The sequence below is a fragment of the Chrysemys picta genome, unplaced genomic scaffold (assembly GCF_011386835.1).
Source record: "Chrysemys picta bellii isolate R12L10 unplaced genomic scaffold, ASM1138683v2 scaf1315, whole genome shotgun sequence".
Taxonomy (NCBI): domain Eukaryota; kingdom Metazoa; phylum Chordata; order Testudines; family Emydidae; genus Chrysemys; species Chrysemys picta.
The window spans coordinates 1-5,000 of NW_027054022.1; the positions used below are offsets into that span (position 1 = coordinate 1).

Here is a 5,000-nt window from a genome sequence, read left to right on the forward strand (position 1 = left end):
TTAGCAGTCGTCCCCAGGGCGGTCCGGGGGTGGGGGGGGGGGGGAGGCCTCACAGTCGTCCCTCGGAGAGCCGGGTCAGCGGCAGTGGTGGGTTTACGTCCAGCCTCCGGAGGGTGCGCGTCCTCGGAGGCGATGCAGGCGCCGCAGAGAGGCAGCCTCCGAGGCAGGGAGCGGAGCACCGAGGCTGGGGAGAGGGGAGCAGGAGCCGGGGGCTGGGGCTGGGGGTGGGGGGCGTTCAGGACAACCGGTCAAGCCCCGGGAAGCAGCTGTCAAATGTTCCAAGTCCCCACTCGGCCACCAGGTCCACCCCAGTCTAGCAATGGGGTTGACCTGGCTGACGGCCGGTTAGTATCAAGGTAAACTCACCGTCGTCCACAGGAGGGCAGCTCTCAGGCCGGCCGGCTGCGGCTGACTCTGGGGCGGCGCCCGGTCCCGGCAGCGAGGGGCGGGGGGCGCGGAGCGAGACGGGGCTAACCGGGGGGGGGCGCCTCCTGCGACTTTGGGGGCCGCGGGTCGTCAGTGGCGTGCAGGCCGGGCCTCTCCCGGGGGATTCGGGGGGGCGGTCCTGCGGGCCGGGCGCAGGGGGCTCGAGCGAGCCCGGGCCGGTCCGCCCCGGGGCCGGGGTCTCCGCCTGCGGCTCAGGGGGGCGCGGGTCGTCGGGGGAGGAAGCCCGGGGGAGCCGCACACCGGCCCGCCAGGCCAGGCCTGGCCTGGATGGCCGCGGGGGGATTCGGGGCGGTCCCGCGGGCCGGGGGCCGGGCGCAGGGGAGGCGGGGGGGCCGAGCGAGTCCGTCCCGGGCCCGGGGCCTCCCCCTGCGGCTTTGGGGTCCGTGGGTCCCCGCTGGAGGAAGCCACTGGGAGCTGGACACCCGCCGTCCGTCCCGCCAGGCCAGGCCTGGCCTGGGTGGCCGCGGGGGGATTCGGGGCGGTCCCGCGGGCCGGGGGCCGGGCGCAGGGGAGGCGGGGGGGCCGAGCGAGTCGGGCCCGGGCCCGGGGCCTCCCCCTGCGGCTTTGGGGTCCGTGGGTCCCCGCTGGAGGAAGCCGCTGGGCGCTGGACACCCGCCGTCCGTCCCGCCTGGCCAGGCCTGGCCTGGGTGGCCGCGGGGGGATTCGGGGCGGTCCCGCGGGCCGGCGGCCGGGCGCAGGGGGTCCGAGCGAGTCCGTCCCGGGCCCGGGGCCTCCCCCTGCGGCTTTGGGGTCCGTGGGTCCCCGCTGGAGGAAGCCGCTGGGCGCTGGACACCCGCCGTCCGTCCCGCCTGGCCAGGCCTGGCCTGGGTGGCCGCGGGGGGGGATTCGGGGCGGACCTGCGGGCCGGCGGCCGGGAGGGTCCGGGCCAGTCCGCCCCATGCCCGGGGTCTCCCCCAGCGGCTTCGGTGGCCCCGGGGGGGGTCCTCCGCGGAGGAAGCCGGGTGGGTGGGGAGCCGGACCCCAGGCGCCCAGACCCGTGACCTGCGGCCGCGACCTCCGACTCGGCAGGAGCGACGAGGGGCTTTCCGGCCCGTCCCCCCCTCTCCTTCCCCCCCAGAAAAGGAGAGAGAGCTGACTCGGACCGGGAAAAGCTGCCTACGGCACCTGGGATTCCCAGGCGGTCACCCATCCAAGTACTAGCCAGGCCCGGGACGGTTTACCTTCCGAGATCGGACGGGATCGGGGGCGTTCGGTCCGGTATGGCCGTAGGCACCCGGCCCCGCGCCTCCTCGCCCGCTTTCCCCTGCCGACGCCCGGGCCTGCCGCACGGTGAGCCCCGGTCGGACTGCCCCCCCCCCTGCGGCAGGGCCCCCGTCTCTCGCGGGCCCGGTCCTTTTTTCCTTTTCGAGCTCCGGGGCCCGGGCTGGCCGCCAGAGCCCCTCCGCCCGCCCTCCCCGGCGTCGGGGAAAATACTGTCCCGGACTTCCAGTGCGCCCGATCCTGTCAGCCGGGGGGTGGGGAGGGGCAGTCCCTCGCTGCGGCCGGGGAGGGTGAGCCCAGGGCGGCTTGCCTGCCGTGCGAGGCCCCTCTCGGCCACCAGGTCAACCCCGAGTCGAAAGGGCTGAAAAATTTTCAGAGTCCCCTCCCGGGCACCAGGTCAACCCGTGGAATCGGACGGGTTCACCTGCTGGCCGGTTCGCTTCCCGGGCACCAGGTCAACCCGTGGAATCGAAAGGGTTCACCTGCTGGCCGGTTTGCTTTCCGGCCACCAGGTCAACCCCTAGGGGTTTTAACGGGGGCACGCCCGGTGGCCTCTTTCCCGTCCGGTCACCAGGTCAACCCGGATCTCCCTCCTTCCCTGGGCGTCCCCTCCTCGGAGGCGTCAGGTTCCATTCCCCCCCCCCCCCCCAGACTTCCAGGGGCCCGATCCAGTCGGCCGGGAGGCAGTCCCTCGCTGCGGCCGGGGAGGGTGAGCCCAGGGCGGCCTGGTCCATGTCTCTAGTGGGCCCGATCCTTTTTTTTTTTTTCGAGCTCCGGGGCCAGGCCCGCCCGGGCAGCCCTCCTCGGAGGCGTGGGGCGATTTCCCCCCGCCCCCAGACTTCCAGGGGCCCGATCCTGTCGGCCGGGAGGCAGTCCCTCGCTGCGGCCGGGGAGGGTCAGCCCAGGGCGGCTTGCCTGCCGTGCGAGTCCCCTCTCGGCCACCAGGTCAACCCCGAGTCGAAAGGGCTGAAAAATTTTCTGAGTCCCCTCCCGGGCACCAGGTCAACCCGTGGAATCGAACGGGTTCACCTGCTGGCCGGTTCGCTTTCCGGCCACCAGGTCAACCCGTGGAATCGAAAGGGTTCACCTGCTGGCCGGTTCGCTTTCCGGCCACCAGGTCAACCCCTAGGTTTTAAGGGGGGGGGACGCCCGGTGGCCTCTTTCCCGTCCGGTCACCAGGTCAACCCGGATCTCCCTCCTTCCCTGGGCGCCCCCTCCTCGGAGGCGTCAGGTTCCATTCTTTTTTCCAGACTTCCAGGGGCCCGATCCAGTCGGCCGGGTGGCAGTCCCTCGCTGCGGCCGGGGAGGGTGAGCCCAGGGCGGCTTGCCTGCCGTGCGAGTCCCCTCTCGGCCACCAGGTCAACCCCGAGTCGAAAGGGCTGAAAAATTTTCAGAGTCCCCTCCCGGGCACCAGGTCAACCCGTGGAATCGAACGGGTTCACCTGCTGGCCGGTTCGCTTCCCGGGCACCAGGTCAACCCGTGGAATCGAAAGGGTTCACCTGCTGGCCGGTTCGCTTTCCGGCCACCAGGTCAACCCCTAGGTTTTAAGGGGGGGGACGCCCGGTGGCCTCTTTCCCGTCCGGTCACCAGGTCAACCCGGATCTCCCTCCTTCCCTGGGCGCCCCCTCCTCGGAGGCGTCAGGTTCCAGTCTTTTTTCCAGACTTCCAGGGGCCCGATCCAGTCGGCCGGGAGGCAGTCCCTCGCTGCGGCCGGGGAGGGTGAGCCCAGGGCGGCCTGGTCCATGTCTCTAGTGGGCCCGATCCTTTTTTTTTTTTTCGAGCTCCGGGGCCAGGCCCGCCCGGGCAGCCCTCCTCGGAGGCGTGGGGCGATTTCCCCCCGCCCCCAGACTTCCAGGGGCCCGATCCTGTCGGCCGGGAGGCAGTCCCTCGCTGCGGCCGGGGAGGGTCAGCCCAGGGCGGCTTGCCTGCCGTGCGAGTCCCCTCTCGGCCACCAGGTCAACCCCGAGTCGAAAGGGCTGAAAAATTTTCAGAGTCCCCTCCCGGGCACCAGGTCAACCCGTGGAATCGAACGGGTTCACCTGCTGGCCGGTTCGCTTTCCGGCCACCAGGTCAACCCGTGGAATCGAAAGGGTTCACCTGCTGGCCGGTTCGCTTTCCGGCCACCAGGTCAACCCCTAGGTTTTAAGGGGGGGGGACGCCCGGTGGCCTCTTTCCCGTCCGGTCACCAGGTCAACCCGGATCTCCCTCCTTCCCTGGGCGCCCCCTCCTCGGAGGCGTCAGGTTCCATTCTTTTTTCCAGACTTCCAGGGGCCCGATCCAGTCGGCCGGGTGGCAGTCCCTCGCTGCGGCCGGGGAGGGTGAGCCCAGGGCGGCTTGCCTGCCGTGCGAGTCCCCTCTCGGCCACCAGGTCAACCCCGAGTCGAAAGGGCTGAAAAATTTTCAGAGTCCCCTCCCGGGCACCAGGTCAACCCGTGGAATCGAACGGGTTCACCTGCTGGCCGGTTCGCTTCCCGGGCACCAGGTCAACCCGTGGAATCGAAAGGGTTCACCTGCTGGCCGGTTCGCTTTCCGGCCACCAGGTCAACCCCTAGGTTTTAAGGGGGGGGACGCCCGGTGGCCTCTTTCCCGTCCGGTCACCAGGTCAACCCGGATCTCCCTCCTTCCCTGGGCGCCCCCTCCTCGGAGGCGTCAGGTTCCAGTCTTTTTTCCAGACTTCCAGGGGCCCGATCCAGTCGGCCGGGAGGCAGTCCCTCGCTGCGGCCGGGGAGGGTGAGCCCAGGGCGGCCTGGTCCATGTCTCTAGTGGGCCCGATCCTTTTTTTTTTTTTCGAGCTCCGGGGCCAGGCCCGCCCGGGCAGCCCTCCTCGGAGGCGTGGGGCGATTTCCCCCCCCCCCAGACTTCCAGGGGCCCGATCCTGTCGGCCGGGAGGCAGTCCCTCGCTGCGGCCGGGGAGGGTCAGCCCAGGGCGGCTTGCCTGCCGTGCGAGTCCCCTCTCGGCCACCAGGTCAACCCCGAGTCGAAAGGGCTGAAAAATTTTCAGAGTCCCCTCCCGGGCACCAGGTCAACCCGTGGAATCGAACGGGTTCACCTGCTGGCCGGTTCGCTTCCCGGGCACCAGGTCAACCCGTGGAATCGAAAGGGTTCACCTGCTGGCCGGTTCGCTTTCCGGCCACCAGGTCAACCCCTAGGTTTTAAGGGGGGGGACGCCCGGTGGCCTCTTTCCCGTCCGGTCACCAGGTCAACCCGGATCTCCCTCCTTCCCTGGGCGCCCCCTCCTCGGAGGCGTCAGGTTCCAGTCTTTTTTCCAGACTTCCAGGGGCCCGATCCAGTCGGCCGGGAGGCAGTCCCTCGCTGCGGCCGGGGAGGGTGA

At 70.9% G+C, this 5,000-nt stretch overlaps 1 non-coding gene across 1 annotated transcript; it reads right to left on the reverse strand.

The window, feature by feature from the left end:
* Positions 1-1,560: 1,560 nt before the first annotated feature.
* Positions 1,561-1,679, reverse strand: LOC135979856 (5S ribosomal RNA). The gene has a single exon (XR_010597094.1). It is a non-coding gene; the product is annotated as a 5S ribosomal RNA (ribosomal RNA).
* Positions 1,680-5,000: the final 3,321 nt, after the last annotated feature.